Source organism: Pseudochaenichthys georgianus, chromosome 5 (assembly GCF_902827115.2).
Source record: "Pseudochaenichthys georgianus chromosome 5, fPseGeo1.2, whole genome shotgun sequence".
NCBI classification, from domain to species: domain Eukaryota; kingdom Metazoa; phylum Chordata; class Actinopteri; order Perciformes; family Channichthyidae; genus Pseudochaenichthys; species Pseudochaenichthys georgianus.
The window spans coordinates 30,248,786-30,269,233 of record NC_047507.1 but is presented as its reverse complement, the minus strand read 5'-3'; the positions used below and the strand labels follow the sequence as shown (position 1 = coordinate 30,269,233).

General features: G+C 39.8%; 1 protein-coding gene across 4 annotated transcripts in view; it reads right to left on the bottom strand.

Moving 5' to 3' along the window:
* Positions 1-20,448, bottom strand: part of rap1gapb (RAP1 GTPase activating protein b) — a 132,998-nt gene that overhangs the window by 55,938 nt on the left and 56,612 nt on the right. The window contains exon 1 of one of the 4 annotated variants that reach the window (XM_034083070.1): positions 7,863-7,929. The exons of the other annotated variants lie outside the window; for them this stretch is intronic. The gene's annotated coding sequence lies outside the window, so the exon portion shown is untranslated. Of the gene's footprint in view, positions 1-7,862; positions 7,930-20,448 lie in introns of those variants that run through there. 4 annotated transcript variants of the gene reach the window in all.

The window sequence follows — 20,448 nt, the reverse complement described above, 5'->3', positions numbered from 1 at the left end:
CGTCGAACAGCACTTTGAAATGGGATGGAACCACGGCAGACTGTCCAAAACTGGATTTGAACGGGTCCACCCCGTCCCCAGAACTACACATGCTGGCTATTCTGTTTCGCAACATGTTCTCTATCTATGGCACGTCTCTACTGGGAGTTGTAGTTTTAAAAGACGTTTTCGTATTTCCCATAATAAGAAGTTGCCAGTATTAAACTGTGTACATCCCTGGAGGTTTAGGGGATAGGAAACACTCAAATTTAAAACATATCATTAATAAATGGGTGGAAATTTCTTGTGCCCATAATGGGCAGCATTAATATACACCCACATGCCAGCTAAGGTCAGAAGACCTTTATTTAACAGCTGGTCTTATGTGTGTGACCCCTGTGATAACATTACATTACATTAATTGATAAGCCTGAAACATGCACTTGTCAAGGTTCAGAGGCCAATTTTGCAAATATGGCAGTAGCCATCGATCAGCTTAAGATAAGATATACTCTATTGATCCCAAGTTGGAAACATTTGCGTTACATCAGCATGTGTAACAGTTGTAAATATGCAGTGGTGTTTATTTGTAAATCATTTAGTATAATCACACAAATTATGTGTTTTATATTTAATAATTATGTGTTCTTTATTTATTGATTGTTCAATACCTGACAAGGTCGGAGATGAAAAACTTCGGTCGCAGGTTCCTCAACAGCATTACAAGACATCTATCAATATGTGTGTACCTCCACCATTAAACTGTCATATTCTGCACATTCCTTATACTATCTACATACATCTTATAAGAGTATAATACATATGTATAATATCAGTTAAAATAAGTGCTTAAACATACAGTAGTTAACATTGCAGGGAAGCAATATATTAGTACTTTGTCAGGCTTAATATTTATACCCCCAAAGCTTTTTTCTTATTCAAAATAATACCTTAACCTAAAGTATTCTTTAATGTTTAAATAAAGCCTTATTAGTTTGTCTGTCTGTGTCTCCTATTAATATCTAATAATAAAAATAATACATTTCAATAACGTGCTTTAACCACCAGGTGTCCCTTTCTATCGGCTTTGCACCGTTATGGTGTAAATATACCAATATACCAATTGGAACGAATATAAAAGTCAATTGAATTAGTATTGATACTGCAGGAGACTTATATTGTGAAGAGAAATTGAAGATTTAGTTTAATTGATATATTTATGATCCACGTCACATATTCAGTTTCGGCGGCAGTTATTCCTGTTTGTCTAGAAGTCTTCTAATCAGGGCTCTATAAATAGCGAACTACGGCAGATATGTAATATTTAATGCAGCCGAACTGTGTATTACAATGCCGTTATGTGATGACCTTCAAAGACAAAAGCGAGCAAACTCGGAATAAAGTATTATTTTATTTTTTAAAAATCAACAGGAAGTCCGGTTAACTAAAATGTCCGTGCGGAACAATACCCAATCCATAGATCCGTGGGTGAATAATGTCAATCACCACATTACACACATCCCTTCACATTTACATTTTAATTTACATTAAAGTATTTCGTGAGGCCTTCTAAAATGTTTTTAAATATAATTAGGGTTGTGTAAGGGAATATTTCTGTTTTACTCCTAAGTGTCAAAGAATAATTCTTCCTTACTCCTAAGATATTTAACCTTATTGCCTGTTGACGTTTATCACTAACCCTGATCTGTGATGCCAGCTTTAAGGAATGTGCTCCAGCACTTAGTCTCAGGTCAACTCTCGGTCACAGAGCCTAAGAGTCAGATAAGTGATTCAGTGTCTCCAGGTGTTAACGCCCCAATATGCTCATTAACTCTCTGTAAACTAGTTAAAAGGTCTATCGAGAGATAGGCTGATCAGAATTTACATGACAACCCACCCGTGCAGTCAGAACCTTTTGCTGCTGTGACTTGTGATATGAATTCTCCGGCCGTTGACTTGTAATAAACATCATTGTTTGACATCAAAGCTCCAACTCTCCTCGTGTCTCTCTGAGTCCTGACTTGCAATCGCACAACAGCACGTCCATTAATTTCACAACCACACACATGGATTAACATCGATTTAATACATTAATGTAGCCTTTGTTTCTGCTAAAAGAGGTGTCGACCAGCTGGGGCAACAAGAAAATCGGCGAAATGGAGTGTGACTATTAAAAAATAAATAATTATTATATTAATATTGACAATAACAACCGACTGTCATTTGCCGGGGAGCGTTCTCATGGCGTCTATTATCAACGGGAGGTCTATGAAGGTCTATGGGACGCCCTGCCCGTTGAAAACGGACTCTCAAGGGGTACCCTGTGCGTAATAGAGTGACGGGGAGGGGCCCTGACCGACCGTCAACATGTGACGGGTTGGGAGTGAGAACGTGTTGGTCACAGATGACCAGCTGGTATGCATGTGCTCCCATGTCACATTTCTCTGCTCTTGCCACCTGTATTCTATTTACAGCCACACATTTGCTTCTCCGTGCTGTGAGACTTCCTGCCAAATAGGCAACATTACAAGCTCCACTGTCTCCATTTAAATCATATGCAAATGTCTAAGGCCATAAGAGAAGACTGTGAGAAACTCATTTTAAGAAAAAGCACCGTATGAGAATATTCGAGTAAGGAAGCCGCCTTTCATCACATTACTTCTTGGAGTATAAGCTAAAATAACTAACATAGCTTTAAATTGATGGGAACATCAAAGGCTATCCTGATGCTGAGTGGACTTGGTTGCAATGATTGAAATGTATTTTTATAGCTGCAGCACACAACAGGAAGACATGTTGTTAGAGCCAGTATTTTGATTTTATAAGAAAGGCCACCTAATTGTGACGTCTGTAGTCAACGCACTATAAAGGACTTGTTTATTTGTTTAAATTTAAAAGGACAGTGCACATTAATCCACATTGCTGTAAATGAGCCAGTATTAGCCAGCAGGCTAATTTTCAACTATTGTCCCTGGCAAGATGTTAAATAACCACAACAAGACTATAATTCCCAAGGCGCCTGCGCTAAAGCCACAGTCATGGGCAACCATGTTTGAGAGACGCCGTCGAGGAACAGTTTTTAACCGTACACGTACACGTACACGTACACGTACTACACATAAAATTGTACAAGTACCCTTTAAGTTATGAAGTTATATAAGCATTATTAAGAAAGAAAGAATACCTACGTTTTTTATTATTTTATTTGAGTTTTGCTTATTTCTTTTAAATATTGTAAAGGCCTATTTTCTTTGTTGCATGTGCAAAAGCTTGTTATTTTATTTTGAGCAAACACATCGCAACATCATCTAAAACCATTGGAGGCAAAGCAACCCTTCAAACTGTAAGTAATTTAAAGGAAATAAATGAGTTAGAACTGTCTGTTTAGGGCGTCTAATGGCTTGATAGAAAGACAAGGAAGGAAGCCACAACACATGTATTTAAATGTGAACTTCAGGATGTAGAATTGAGCCAGTTCATACAATTATAGTCATGCTTCATTCATGGGATTTATGATGAGTGACATTAGATAACTTATCAAAACGGTGGTAAGTCATGTATTGCAGCATAACCCCGAATATGGAAATGCAGAATTTGGGAGGAGGATGTCGTCATTAGTGGTAAGGTTGAGATTAATTTCATTAATTTGAATGCTTTGAGACAGGGTCTTTTTCAGTTAACACAAACCATTGTTTTTTTTATAGCCAAGCTGGTTTATTGCTTTTATTGGAACTGCAACTGTGCCTGAGAAGCATTCAGTAAATTCGTAATCAAATATGTAATATAAAATAAAAGTAATGCGTGAAGGAAGGCTAAAGCAGGGCTAAAATTATATTGTCTTCTAGTATTTGTTGAAATGCCGAGCAGCTGTGTTCAGTACCAGCTGGAAGCCAGGAATGTGTGTTTTTTCTTAGCTTAACCTTGAATACAATAAATAACAACATTCCGACCGAAATGAAATAAAAGCATGAATGAGATTTGAGATTATCTATAGCTGATAAAAATGTGACCTTGCCATCCATTTTTCGAAAGAAAGGTCACTGTGAAATATAAAACACCCAGGTGTCTGGGTGCAGGTTTAACATTTGTAGACAGAGAGATAATATGTTATAACAAAATAGGGTATGACTTTGTGGGACCAAATAAAACTGTTTCAAATGTGTTTTCATTTAGCTGTAGAAGTGTTAGAAACTTTGAACACAACAAGGTTGTACATATTTCGTACTTTGCAGTTTCTTTTTTATTGTATTTTAAAAAATGTGTATTGGACAAACATTTAGGTGTTATCTGCATAACAATGGAGCTTATTTATGAATGATGTGTCCTAATGGCAACATATAAGGGGGCAGGTATGAAGACTTGGGGAACGCCAGAGTTCAGAGAGGCAACATAAGAGGAGGCCTCACCAACATTACTGAAGATTTGTTTGATCATTTTGACCAGTTTAGAGCAGTGTCCTGATGCAAACCCACTTCTTAAGGCAAATGTTAAAGATTTGAGTCATCATCAGTGTCAAATGCAAAGCTGAAATTGAGAATAATTCAACATTAAAAATCAATATCAATATCAGCCTTAAGTAAAATATTGTTTGTCGGTCAATTTTGGTCATGGGATTTGAACTAAAATCCATACAATTTCTCACAAACATCTAAAGAAAATATCTCCAAGAGAAACTTTCTGATGAGTCGCTCACGGCATCAAAAGGATTGATGTAGTTGTTTTATAAATTGCAGTATAATGTTCACTCTACTTATAGCTCTGCTTTTTCTCGTTGCCACTAATTCCTAAGGGAAACATCTGGCTCTTTGGCTGCTTAATTCCCCACTATGTTCATTAACTGTGCTATCTTTGCATGAGCTGTCTGCTGTGGCTGGAAACCATTCAGGTGAGAGCAGTAAGACTACTTCAAACAGTACAATTGCACACTTTAAAAATGAAAATATGAAACGCTCCTTAAAGAGGAACCGAGTCCGATGGCAACTATGTCCATCACTACTACCCCCCTTTCTATACTCAGAGCTATTGATGGATATTTTCATTAGCAGAGAGAGTTGGCTTTTTCCGCCTTTAAAGGAGAATTAATTTTCTTGGCAGATCGTACCCGGATGCAAACTGAATTGCATATTAAAGTGATGCTGATGGGGAACCAATTTAAAGGCGGATGGTTTAATTATTCTATAGCCAACACTATAAGTTAAAGCAAAAAACACTAATGCCGTTTTAACTAGAGGCACAATTTGCCCTCATGAAGCCAGATGGATACGGTCCACACCCCCCCCCCCCTTTTTCCCCGCTCCCTTTTCTTCCCTCAACCTCATTTATCCACACCTCTGCCTGCCAGCCACTTGCTAAGTCTATCCAGCATTGGATTGTCTTGAAGATGGGAAGGAGCAGCTGGCAGATGTGCCGTGAAGGCAGACAGGTTTTTGGAGACCAGTCATTACAGAAAGAGAAAGTCTGTGTTAGAAATAACCGCCAGGAAGAAGTTATAGGAGATTGAAAAAGTCAGAAAGGCAAGGCAAGGCAAGACATTTCAACACAAGGCAATTCAAAGTGCTTTACAAACATGAAAGACATTAAGAGAACATATTATGAAATGACATTTAAAAAAAATTAAAAGCAGATACATTAATAAAAGTTACAGTGCAGTGTGTGAGATACACACATCTGGAATGTTTAGGTCTGACTCAATCATTGCTAACTTTTTAGCAGAAATTGTTTTCTATCACCTCCCTTTCTTTCTACTTTCTTTTTTAACTTGTCCTTTAGTTATTTCAAGTGTTTCATGCTAAATGAACCACCCTTTGGAAAATTATAATCTGACCCCATGGTACCTTTTAGTTTTCGCCGAAACTATTCCTCTTTTTTAAAAGGAAAAGGTTTTTTTTACACGAGGGGTTTTGTGTGGCAGCTAACTTCTTAGTTTATGCCCTGCATATATACTGTAATGATGCAGGGCAAAAACTACCTGGATCAGTCTCTGAAGCACCTAAGTAGACGCTGAGTGTGGACAATCAATCTCCTGATAATCGCCGCTTATCCTTTGCTTCCCGGGGCTAAAACAATCAAATAATTACCATTCTCATTCGGTGCCAATACCCTAACAAGCTCTCGCTCCATTCGTCAGTTAGAACAACACAATGAGACTGCAGACTGTCTCCTGCCAGTGAAGTAGGAAATAAAGGTAACTGAAGTATAGTGTGCAATAATAATGTGTGAGGGAGACTGGGCTCTGTGTGAGGTTACTGCTGGGTCATCTGAGAAACTTGCCTATCAAAACACATTCACACTCACCTTTTCCTATGTTTTTTCAATGCAAACCAATGACATTTAATGTTGAGGTCTACTAAACCCATATACTTGCTTGCCAGTCTGTTGAAGGAGAGACAGAAAATTGATTATCCTATTTCTTTTCTCTGCCTCCTTAAAAAGTTTCAAAATAATAAAATGAGATTCCTGGCAATGTCACATAACGTTACATAAGAATTACCTTAAGGAGAGTTTGGAGTCAGGGATGCATTCAGGAGCAACACTTACATCTCATGTGATTTACTGCTACAGCCATAAAATATTCATAGATTATTTTTTAAATAGTGTGTTTATGCCAAGGACGGTTAAGGATGGATAGGAACTGAGAGCACACTGACAGTGTTTTTTTAAGAGCAACTTTTGTAGTATGCCTCATACCCCTCTATTTCAGCCCTGTTACAAAAGTGCTGATTCTGGGTGAATAGCTTTAAATGTTACAGAGCTGCTGCTGGCCACGCCCCTTTCTGCATGCAAGCAGTGAGCTCTGTGAAGAGAAGAGTGTCTGCTCTACCAGCAGAAACTCAGCTAAACGCTGCCACGATTAAATACCATTTTATGTTCCAAATCTCATCAAGAATTATTTTTGAAAAAGTATGGAGCTCAAACGCTTTCTCTCTCGCCGATTCACCGGAAGGAGAGTACCTTTTTATATCCGTTTTTTTTTACACAGACTCTCTCCAGCGTTGGCAATGCTTGCTAATGTAAACACAGACCATATTACTTTTAAAACACGTTGCGCATTGTTTCTGATACAGCACATAGCTTGACATGTTCTTTATTCAGTGTGTATATATATATATATATATATAAGAACTTTACTCTAAGTCCCTCTAGTAGACATCCTGCTGAATACACAGACACACAGCTTCAGGAGGGGATTCAGCTGGCCGACTGTATATGGGGACGATAGGTTGGGACGTGGGCTGGACGTTGCCAGGAGTTCAATGCTTTTAGAGATGTGGGTAAGGAGGAAAAGAGAGGGTTGTATTTTCTGACACTTTGTGAGTCTCCTCACACACCGGGGACACATATGTATGTATAAAATAAATCAAAAAGTGCATTTTTCATAATAGGTGACCTTTAATGTGTGGTTTAGAAGAAGTTGGTATTCAAAAGACAAGGTATGATAAAAGAGTTGCATTTTAGGAAATATAGCAATCTGGTGTCAGATTACTTAATAGTTGGAGCACCCCTTTAGGTTACCCTTTGTAGAGTAGAGGGACTAGTGCAGGCATGCCCCTCCACTGGGTGGCAGGACAGAGCTTAGGGGTCAAACCAGGGCTGTTAAATGTCTGACATGTGTATCGAGCACAACAGTCGGTCATTAGCTTATATAGTCTTTCCTGTCAGCTCTCCTTTTTCTTGTGTTTGTTGTAAAATCAGGAGAGACAAGGGTGATGTAAGAAATTGCAACCGTTTCACCACATTGTGTCCAACATCAAACATGTTATTTCATGAGAGTTATGCACACTCTGAGCACTTTGTTTTGTCACTCGATACAACACCGCATAACCGTAAAATGTATTTGATATACAAACAGTGACATTATGCGTGTTGCTGGTGAGGGCTCTGACCTTTTGCTGTGTTTGTTGCTCAGTGTTGAGAATGGAACTATTACTTTGAAAGTCAGCGATACGCCAGGTGATTATTCCTCTGCTGAGGCGACACACTATTTTGGAGACACAGGACACTTGCATTAAAAGACAAACAAATAGGTAGAAGTAAACTAAATGGGCCTAGCTATAGAGTTTATTTTATAGGTGTTTGTATGACATTTAAAGTAATTTCGATACCGTAATTTATTTTTTTGTTATATATTATAATAACAAATATTTTTGATAGATTATCACATATAATGCAGCGAAAACTGAGATACAACAATGCACATTTAATTGACAAGATTCTTCATTCTCTACCAGGAAACAGAAACAGAAAACAATCGTAGCTATTCAGATAGAAAGCACTGTGTATTTAATGTGCAAAATCAATATGAGATGCAGCTAAATGTATTCATCAAGCTTTCTTTGAGTGGAAGGGCTATAGCGTTGCCATTTAGAACAAGATTGTCAAGTGCACTTCAGTAATTATCCCACATCAGCACTCATCCTCAGCTAGAAGTGATAAATGAGGGCTGTTAACTATAACTATAATATTCGGTCTGTGGGGATTTAATGTAGTAAAGACTTATTTATTCTAAATGACTTAACACTACAGATTTCCTTATCCATTTTAGATGTAGTCCACTTTTACCCAAGCTGGTTTATAGATCCGACAATGAGGCAAACCAGAATTTCACCAGTTAATTTAATTTCCAAACCAACATCAACTTTTCTTAAGAATAATTGAACTAAATTGGATGCAGCTTTAGTAGAAGCGACAAACAAACCCTCAATGGGGTAAAGTCGGAATTTGGCTGGTTCGCTCAGAAAAGATAGAAATTGAAAGCGTACTGATAATACAAATTGTAAACATTTTAATCTTCTCAAAATTATGTGAAGAGATGAAGAGACTCCAAAATTGACTGACAGCACTACTCGTCTCCAATATGTTATCTGGACAAAAAAACAACTGCAAGAAAATGTGCTTTTACACAAAGTAATACGACTAAAAAGCAGAAAAATAAAAGTAGTGTGTAAAGTGTTGTACTTTTTTTGTTAAATTATAATTATATTATATAGTATCAGACTTCGCCAGGAGCTTGATTTGACTAAGTGTGAGTTTGGAGTCCCAGCACCTCCAAATAGAGGCCATAGTTCTCAGTAGCAAACCCATGGACTGTCCAATCCGTGTAGGGAATGAGTCCTTACCCCAAGTGAAGGAGTTCAAGTATCTTGTTCTCGGGTCAGGGGACAATTGAGCGTGAGATGGGCTGGTGGATCAGAGCAGAACGAGCGGTATTGCACTCACTTTACCACACCGTTGTGATGAAGAGAGACCTGAGCCAGAAGACAACTTTCTCAGTCTACCAGTCCATCTTTATTCTTACTCTCACCTATGGTCATGAAGGATGGATCATGACCAAAAGAACGAGATTGCAAATACAACCGGCCAAAATGGGTTTTCTTCGGAGGGTGGCTGGCATCTCCCTTAAACCCCTGTCACACTGTCCCGAAATTGACTCCAGATGGACAGACAAATATTGGATCGTGAATTTCGCACGAAGATGGCCCCGAACCACACACGAAGGCAACATTTACATTACATTTAAGACCTACAACTGCAACGAAAGTAACAAAAACAGTTATGTTACAGTACTATGATACTGTACTGATGTTGTTACGATCAGTCGAATTTGAACATTTCCTTAATCGTGTGTCCATCTGGTGACAGGGGCTTTAGGGATAAGATATGAAGCTCAGTCATCCGGAAGGGACTGGGAGTAGAGCTACTGATCCTTCGTGTTGAAAGGAGAAAGTTAAGGTGTTTCGGGCACCCGGTAAGGATGCCACACAGCCCCCTCCGTAGGGAAGTGTTCCAGGCACCCTTCCCCAGGTGGATGGATTATATCTCCACGCTTTGGGAGCGCTTTGGAAGGGTATTTGGGGCCCTCTGCTGAAACAAATGTATCTGCGACACAACTCAGGATAAGCCGTAAAAGCTGGATGGAGAAAATGTGATCTTTTTAGACATGTGAACATTTTTTTTTTTAAAGACATTGCTCAGTCATGAATATTTCAACATGAACTATGACACATCAAAACCAATGAGAAATGCCCATCCCAATCTGTTAAAGCCCAAGATATATCATTTAGAATTATATATATTAAAAAAAAAAGCATATCTTCACATGTGATGAGCGGGACCCAGGGATCTCCAATCTAAAATGAGTAATCTCATTGCATTTCTAATGCAGGTGCCTAAAACAAATAATCAGAGCCACGAAATAAAAAAAGACATACCACGGAACTGCTCAAATGACTAAGAGTAAAAGGCATACTACATGCAGGGTTGTTGGTTGTAATGCAGAGTTGTTGGTTGTTCCTAGAGTCTCTAAAAGTATACAATGGGAGCCAGAGCCTTTTGTTATCAAGCTCCACATTTGTGGAATCAGCTTCCAGTTGGTGCCTTTCCGTTTTTAAAGGTCAGCTTAAGACCTTCCTTTTTGATAAAGCTTATAGTTAGGGCTGATAGATTCAGCCCCTAGTTTTACTGCTATAGGCTTAGACTGTCGGGGGACACCTTACTTCTTCCTTCTCTCTGTCTGTACCTGTGTACTCTCATATGTGTACTCTCATGTTCCGAATAACCCAGCTTCCCCCAAATCTCTTTTTGGTGTCTATCTATGCTGGGATCCTGAGTCGTGGCTGAACCTATCAATGTGGTCCTGCCTGACTCTCATCATACTACTTCTCTGATGGCTCCCACAGGATTGTTGCCATCCTCCTGGATTCATCTTCTTATTATAGACACATGCATTTCCAACATTTAGACCGCATATGTTGGAAATCAGAATCAGAATCGGAAATGGGTTTATTGCCAGGTAGGTTCACACATACGAGGAATTTGACTTGATGTCATGACGCATACATAAAATATAAATGTATTATCTTTTCAATTTACACACGGCATCTATTGCACGTCTGTCCATCCTGGGAGAGGGATCCCTCCTCTGTTGAGGTTTCTTAAATGTTTCCACATTAACTGTGGGGTTTCTTTGGAAGTTTTTCCTTGTACGATGTGAGGGTCCAAGGACAAAGGGTGTCGTATTGTCATATTGATATTCTGTACAAATTGTAAAGTCCACGCACTGAGACAAATGTAATATTTGTGATATTGGGCTATATCAATAAACATTGATTGATTGATTGATTGATTGATTGATTGATTGATTGATTGATTGACATGCACAATAGTACCATCCTTTTCCACCAATAGGTATAATACCGGCGAGGGAAACTGAAACAGAGCGGTGGGTTTTGCACACCATCCTCAAATGTTTCGCTGACTTGACTCACCAGACAGATATCTTTCCAAGCTTGTGAAACCACCAGAATAATTGATCATCTTTATCCAAATCTCCATTTTATCATAATAACCGCACATCTCAAAATAGGCACTGCCCTTGCCTTCTTGTTTCTATGGTTTATGGATTTAAATTCAAGTGGGAGGTTAAAGAAAAAAGTTTACACATAACAAACAGTGTTGAAAATAACTGTTCACCCACACAGTACTCAACCATGAATTGTTTTTAAATCCTTGCTCTTGCTAGACATAATTGCCTGCGCTGAATTTGCATATTACAAAAATAATGTCACATTAGCGAGGAGGCACTAAAAGTGAGGCTCTAATAGATCACAATTTCCAGTTGTTTTTGGTTCTATTTTGAAAGCGTCTTGAATCAGCAATGTTATTTCTACTAACGGCAATTTCAATTAAAAATTGTTTGCGGAAATCATGCTGCAAGACAACAAGCGCTGAAACGAATGTAAAGTGGTTATTTGTCCAAGTCTCGGTTTCATCCATTTCTGTTCCAGAATCCTTTCCTTGTTTTTCATTAGGCTCTAATTTCCCCTGGAGATACTACTTTAAACAACAAACAAATGTACCTGAAACAACCTAAATTATTTATAGCATTCAAATTATACAGTACTTTTAAACAAACTGCTTATTCATCTCAGACAGCATCTTGCTTTAAAACAATTCTCAGAGCCCAGTCTGTTCTGATTCAATCCAATCCAACTTTATTCCTACAGCACATTTAAAAACAACATTCTGCTCTGATTGGTTAGCAGGTCGGCTCTGCTTTGCACCCAACGACGTACAATGTGTTGAAACCCTAGCCAATAGAAACACAAGTGTTACATAGTGATGTCACAATTCTCTTTGAAGAAGGAGGTATGTGAGTGGAACATGTTGGGCAAGGGAAACTACTATCAAAACCGTTTTGGTGGAGTTTTCTTCATGGAACAATGTGGGGACAGTGTGAACAAGGGCAGGCTGAAAAAGAGCCGGGTTACATTTATAAAAAAGTTAACTATTTTTGAATGCTCTTATTAAAATACTGGTGTAGTTAAAGAGGACATATTATTCTCATTTTCAGGTTCATATTTGTACTTTGGGCTTCTACTGTGACATGTTTACATGCTTTAATGTTCAAAAAGTTATTTATTCTTCTCATTCTGCCTGTGCTGTAGCACCTCTTTTCACCCTCTGTTTGAAACCAGTCGGAGTCCAGTCGGCTCTGATGTGATTTGGTCAACATCTTAGAAATGTCCCAATCTTTAACAAATCACTTACAATGTGTTGGAGAGCTAGCCAATAGAAGCACAAGAGTTACATAGTGATGTCACTATGTTAGAAAAGTAATCAAAGGTCGCATTCACACCTAATATGCCCCTTTCAAACCAACGCAGTTCCCGTTCTAGCTCCGTGCTTGTGCTCTTCTGGTTCGGAACCGGTTTTTCTTTTCAGCTCCCGTTTTGTTCACACCGCCCAGAGCCCGACTGGTGCTGCCGCGGCTGCGTCATGACGTAACCGTTTACGTCGCTGATGTTCTCCCCAACGACGCTCACAACAACAACAACAACAACAACGGGGGACTGCGTCGGGTCGATGATCGTGTTACTTTTAATCATACAAAGCCAGATTAAATTAAATAACAACTTCTCCAACCTTATACTTTTCTCCAGAGTGCCATCGTTCATTGTTTATTAATGTGTTTCAGCGGCATTTACCGACCGCTGCAGTCAGGTCCACCTTAACCTGCCATCAGGCCCTGGGGCTGTGGGGTTTTGTAGGCCCCCTATTTAAACAACAAATGAAAGTCATTTATAGTCTCGGCAGGCTCTGTGATCGCACTTCTCCACTCTGCTCTGCGCGCCTGGTCCTCTCCTCCAGATGAGTGACGTATCGGGCCTCCCTCATGTATTTGTCCGGTTGCCGTTGGCTCCCCTCCACGTAGCAAGTCCTCGTCGTCCTCTCCATCTCCTCCAACAGATAATGTCCCTCCTGTCTGCTTTTCCTCTCCCGCTACTCCATCACTATCAGAACCAGACGGCCTACTTGGCTCTGAGGCCCCGCTGCCGCTCGGTACAGAACTCATCTGTCCTTCCTACTCATCCCGGCCTACAGGTTTAAAATAACCTGTAGGCTTCGGCATTTTTTGTAATAGCTGCTTGTCTCGAAACTCCTTTTCCCTCAACAATTTCCTTTCCCGGGCGCCACTCTCAAACTTTTTCTTCTCAAACTGTTTCTCCTAAACAACCTTCATCTGTCACTCAATCACTCGCAATTTCAATAAGTCACATGTGAAACATATTCTCATTCTGATTGGCTGTTAAGTGGTGCCCACTGACTGTTTCGGAGTCATCTCTGGAATCCATCGATCTGATTGATTAGTGGAGCAAATGATCAAAATACTACAGAGGGAAGATATTCTCGTTTGGATTAGTGGTCTGGGGGAAGCGAGTGTGTGTGTGTGTGTGTGTGTGTGTGTGTGTGTGTGTGTGTGTGTGTGTGTGTGTGTACGTCTGTGTGTGTGTATTTTTGCTTGTGTGTGTGTATTTTTGCATTTGTGTGTATTGTGTTTGTTTCCCGGGGAAAACACTCACGAGAAACACAGGCTGTTGTTATGCCTGCTGTGACGTCAAGTTACTCCGTTCTCCGCTTGTAATTATGCCGTTAAAAGCTTCAACGTTGTATTTATCATCTGTATTTGCCGAAACAATTTTAATATTCTGAAAACCAAGACTTTGTTTATTTGAAACCAGATGAAAACAAACTGTAACGGACCCTGCCGTGTTATCTATGATTACTATACGCCTTACATTCATAATGTCAGCCGGAGGGAGGAGGAGTGAGTGGTGAGTGAGGAGAGCTGTCTTCTTCCCTTACAAGCTTCAAAAATGTATTTATCGTGTGATTTTGGAAATAAAAGTTTCATATTCCTGAAAGCCAAGACTTTTTTTATTAAATGATTTTTTTAAAAACATCCGAAATAAAAAACTTTTTTTTTTAAATTACTTTTTTTTTTAAACTTTTTTATTGGCTCTATGATAGGCCCCTGATCTCCGTAGGCCCCTGGGCTTCAGCCAGGTCAGCCCGTGCATTAAGGCGGCCCTGGCTGCAGTGCTGCCCGCTGTTTGGCATCACAACGCTGTTATGAAAGTTTCTCTGTATAAAATGGGTGATGTTACAAGCAACCGAAGCTAAACTGACTATCTTGACTACTTGTTCTTGCTATCCTATTGTGGCATAAACCGTTTTCTACAGGCATGATTCTACTTGTGATAGTCGGACATGACAACCTGTGCAGCCCGTGTATTGATTCCATCTGATAGCTGCTATAATACAAAACAAAACATCTGCCTGCTCTCCACAATGATCAATAACCGCGAACGGATGGTTAAAGTAAGGTACAAATAAACAGAATCACACTAAGCCTGGTTAGTGTTGCCTGACTTTATAAAGTGTGTTTTTTTTATAAAGTGTGTGGTTGCATTCTAGTCACTTTGCTCAGCGCTACTGCTTGTTACAACTTTCATTTGCCGTACTCGCCATAAACTGTTAGCTCAGGTTAATCCCGCCGCCTGCCCCCGCCTCCAAGTAAGCGTGAACGTATGCGGTTCTTGCTTCTAGACCGAAAATGTGTTGGTGCTTAGAGCCGGCTCCGCCGCAGTATGAACAGGAAAAAACGGTGCTTATCAGGCTCTAGCTTCCGAACCGTGCCTTAGAACCGCGTTAGTGTGAAAGGCACAATAGTCCACCTTCTTTGGTGCGCACACAGCCGGCAGTCAGTTTGTTACATTGTTTCATTTTTCCGAAGGTTCGGTTTGCGTCACACAGGCAAACCTCAAACAGACTATAAACCTTTAAACACAAGTCATGTGCACGGAAATGCTGTTCAACAATTGGTTCAGAAATTAAGACGGGGGGTACAAACGCCAAGACCAGAGTCCGGTCGTTTTAGTAGTCACCATCTGAGGTCTCGGACAGTGTTCATACCAACCCAAACGAACAGCGGCAAGCGGCAAAACGCACCAGGGTTCGATTCAAACCGGACTAAACAAGGCTGGTGTGAACGCGACCAAAGAGTCCAATCGAGGCGTTTCAGGGCAGGGGGGGTAGTGTGTGGGAGAAAAAACACCCCCCCCCACCCCTTCCCTTTTGGGCTTTGCAGACCGTTCGTTTACATTCACAAAAACGTATATAGCACTCTTCAGAAAAGGGTAAAACCCCCCAACAAGACACTCTGATCAAACCTTTAACACAACATGAAAAGAAGAGAAGCATTGATCCATACATTTTACAGTGACAACAAACTGAAACTGTACTCATGTTCATGGCTGGGGATCTGACGGTTTCTACCAACTTAAGGTACCTAACATCAATATCTAAAGTAGGCAATTTCGTTAGATACTTTTAAACTCAGAATAGGAATCCGCCTACAAAATCTAATAAAAGAACAATATTATCACATAGTGTGGGAGACAGGCAAAAGTTACCACATGTAAAGCACTCTCGATTAAAATATTTCCTGCCTAATGTTTCAACTCAAATGTAATCCTTTAGAAGCAAGTACTAATCAGAATGTCCAAACAGGTAAACAACTGACAGTAGAGACTCCTCCAAGGTCCCCGTCGGCGGGGGACCCTGGGTTGTTTTTTCACAACACTGTGTCTCAGCCAGGTAGTGGTGCACGATAATTATTGGCCCGGTAATTATCGGTCCGATATTAGGAATTATGACGTCATCCCGATAAACCCGATAAAAGTATTATAGCCCCGATAATACAATATATTTTTTGGGTAAAAAAAAAGAAAAAAATACTGCGGTGTGGGGGGGGGATTGGGATGAGGGGCACTTGTTTTTCACTCGGCTTCTCCCGTTTGCCAGTACTGTGGTATTAGTGGTTTAGGAAGAAGGGGAGTTTTTCACAATCCAGCGCTCCCTAACTCATGCCTGGCTGTGACGTAAATGGTGTGCAGCCGTGAAGCCAGGACAGTAAACAAACATGTCGTCGATAGTATGGCACTATTTCAAAGTTTCAGAGTTAGATAGTTTGCTTGCTATTTGTATTCAAATGCAATGCAGAAGTTCCACGAGGAGGGAAAAAGGCAACAAGCTATAATACTTCCAACCCTGATTAGTCACCTGAAACATCGCCATCGCTACGATGGTGTGTTAAAAAAGCGTACAAGGAATTGGCTTGGGGTGCAAAACGCGTCAATGACAGCGACCCTCTAGCACACAAAACAACATCATTATATAAATACCTATCATGACAGGGCACCCACAGCCAAGTAACAATTACAAATGAATTAAGTCAGCACGGCAGCCCACATTGAAATGACTTAGGCCTACCTTTGATGATAAATCACTGAAACACAAAGTCCATCCTCCTGTCCTTTTGGATGAAGCACTTGCGGGTCATTCAGCTGATCCTTTGCCACTCCAGTTATCATTGTAACTCAATCTTGAAAATGACTCGGTTAATAATTTCGCAACGATGTCACCACTATCACTGACATGAGCCATCATGAACGAACTTATGCTAATCATAAATCTATCCATCATAAATCTATCGATTAGATTTATGATTCGAAAATAATAAAAGTAGGGTAGACATGTGGATATTATCCGGCTGAACACAACGTGCATTTATCTAACAGGTTCGTTTTCCACAGACCTTATTCGAGCTATTTTCCAAAATCCTCTGAAGAAATCCCATTGCTTTCTGTCGAGGGAATCCGAGCGCAGCTTACTTCCGGGTTTAGGACGCGTCACTGCACCACTTGACCTCACAGCGGGCGGAACTTGTCATAAAGTCCACGAAAATAAAGCCCGCCCATTTAGAGGGAAGATATGATGGTCAATTGTACTGTCATTTAACATTACTCTCTCGTGGAGTTACTATCGCTGGCCCTCTGTGAATGTAGAGAGGGACCAACAGCTCTCCCGTCTTGCACATAACTCGCAAGAGATGGCATTTAACCCTTCACATTCCAACAGAAACTGAACAGGCAGATTCGAAGGATTTATTTCTTTGGAAATATTATTTAAATACAATTAAATCAAGTTATTTTTGGTAAAAACTAATGAAAAAATGTAACAACAAAAAAATATTTAATGTAATTTTTTTAATGTTTTCAAATATTATTTTTTAGAATATCTTAGGCCCTCACAGAGGGCCTAGAGGGCCCTGACGGCTCGCCACTGAGTACAACATATCTTTTGGACGGACACTATAATTACGTTTTGTTCATCTGAATTTTCTTTAAAATAAAAAACATCAATATTTATTTTGACTTTTCTACATCCAAACTAACAGGTTTATCATTACTTTGAGAAAAAAGATTTATTAATTATACCCTTTTAGAAGGGAAGATATGGTCATTTGTTCTGGGAATGTCATTTTCGAGCCTGAGACCTGAAAAACAGGATCGGGGTTTGGGGATACATTTCATCTTACCACATAAATGTTGTGAAGCCCACTTGGTACACCGAATGGCAAAGTCAATAATTGATATTATATTATTCCAAGATGGAGGACTATGCAATTATTCACAAGGTTTACAGGAACATCTCAGAGATAAAATATTTCAAGTACATTGTGAATCACGTGAGGGTTGCATTTTTCCAATAACCGTTTTTCTCTTTTCAACCCTATTCCAAAGTAGTTTTCGGAGATTATGCTGTTCCAAAAAATGTTGTTTCTTGTGCCCTACATAGCACTAGTTTTCTTGGCAGCATCTGGCTGAGCACTCTGGCTAGTTTTTCCTCCTGACTCTTACCACCAGCGATGTCAAATCAAGCCTCATGAGTGTTTTCCAGGCAGACTGGCAGAGCTCACAAGCAGCAAAACACGATAGTAAAAGTAATTGTATATTGCCTCATGAATTCTAGTACACTGTGTTGCTGAGCGGCTCAATGCTCATAAACCACAAAGAGTTTTCATAGCTCAAAGATTCACAAACGTTTACAAAATCACTCTCATACACAGAAGACTAAACAAAGTCACATCCTTCCCCTGTTAAACCCCACGCCTGTTTTTCAGGTTTCAGGCTCGAAAATGACATGCCCAAAACAAATGACTTCACTTCTAAAAAGGGGTAAATTAATAATCTTTTTTCTCAAAGCAAAAAAAAAATTACTTATAGTGAAAACCACCCTTGAATGATGGGATAGTAGACAAAAAGCTTTAGGAATCCAAACTATAACATATAATAAGTACCCTGTATCAAGATTGATGCAAAAAAAGTTTTTAAAGAAATTTGACCTTGTTAGAGAGGTTTAGAAAAAGAAAACACACTTCTGGGGTCATTTGGTGGATTTGCCTCATCTCTTGAACCCATCGGTCGATTTTGGTGATTGACACCTGTTTTGAACAGTTAGAGCCAATATAATCAAGGGGAAGTTCCTAAATCCATCTAAACATTACCATTGGTGGATGAGTGATGCACAGCCAGCATGCCCAAAACCGGAAGCTGGGTTACAGCTCTCATACACTTTATATGAAAACTACTCTTATTGACAAAATGTTAATTTCTCTTAGTGCTAATTCAGACGCTCTGCGTTAGAGTTGTGTTTTGTTTCGGTATAAATGGTTCATATCGTCAGTTAGCTGAGTTTCTTCCCGTTGAGTGGGTATGACACATTAATAGGTTGTTAAATGTTAAGAAGCCCTGAGACACAGTTTCGTGAATATTGTTGTGTTTTGCCCACGGGGGCGGGGGCATGGGGTTTAACAGGTTAAGCATATTTTGCATATACTGTATACGTTTGTGTGCATGTAAATGGTCTGCAAAGGATACAATCTCAAAGTTTCCTCCAGAGGGAGTTTCTCTCCTAAAAATCTGCCTGAAAAACCCCAATTTGACTATAATTCTGTAACATAGTGACATCACTATGTAACACTTGCATTTCTATTGGCTAGGGTTTCAACACATTGTACGTCGTTGGGTGCACAGCAGAGCCAACCTGCTAACCAATCAGAGCAGAATGTTGTTTTTAAATGTGCTATAGGAATAAAGTTGGATTGGATTGAATCAGAGCAGACTGGGCTCTGGTTTCAGACAGAGGGTGAAAAGAGGTGCTGCAGCATAGGCAGTATGAGAAAAATAAAGACCTGTCACAATAGAAACACAAAATAGAAATATGAACCTTAAATGTGCATAATATGTCGTCTTTAGCACAAATTGATATGACTTGTACCCTACTACTCCCTTCCCTGTTGCATTTGCAGTATCAGCGTGATACATTTAGTTTATTTTGCCAAGTATTCCGCATCATCACACCAGCAACTTCAGAAAAGTCTTAAAAACTCTCCCTTTGGGGATAATTAAATGAGCATGTCAAAAGCTATTCAGTACTTACTATTACTGGAAAACACTCTAAATTAGGAGTGCTGTTAGTCAATGACCTTTTCAGAGTCAACTGGTTCTGCAGTTGTTGAGAAAGTCCCTGAGCAACACGCTGCAACAGACACTGCCACACACACACAAAGCTGGCAAACTCCAAAATAACTGTACTCTGAAACAGAATAATCCTCTGATAGCTTACCCTCCATAAGCTCCGAATGTGAAACTCCTTTTCCTCTGAGACATCTTGCTCTATGGATGATGAGGTTTCCCAGGTGAGAGCAGGATATCAGTGCAGGGCACAACACGAGGCTACAGAATAACAGCCATACCTGTTTCTATCTCTGCTCCTTTCTCTATGCTCCTCTCCTCTCTTTCTACACCTCTAACTCTTTCTCCTTCCTCCTTGTCTCAACCCTCATCAAGTGTGTGTGTGTTGTCTGAGAGTTCTTTGTGTGTACACAGCCCGGCCCTCCCTCTTTTGTGTCTCCTCTTTGCTCTCTGGATAAGTAGCTGCTATCTCTGCCAGATTAAGAGAAAGGTACGTCCGACTGTCCTGTTGTCCTGTTGTCCTGGAAACAAACAGGACTGTTTCTCAGGCTCTGTCTGGCAAATCGTGTTTCTCATTTCCAGCTGGAAGAGGGCACAACAATACTTACATTTACAAGTATACTGTCCAATGAGGGCAACTTCCCTCTGCTGATCAACAATGACAAGTGATTCTCATGATGTGTCACACAAGGGGCTCTTTTCTCCAGGGCGGTTAAAGACCTTAAAAAGACGTGAAGGTTCAGGACAGACAGGATTTCTATATTGATAAATACCTTTGTTGACAGAGCTATATTTAAGGGGGTGCACCTAA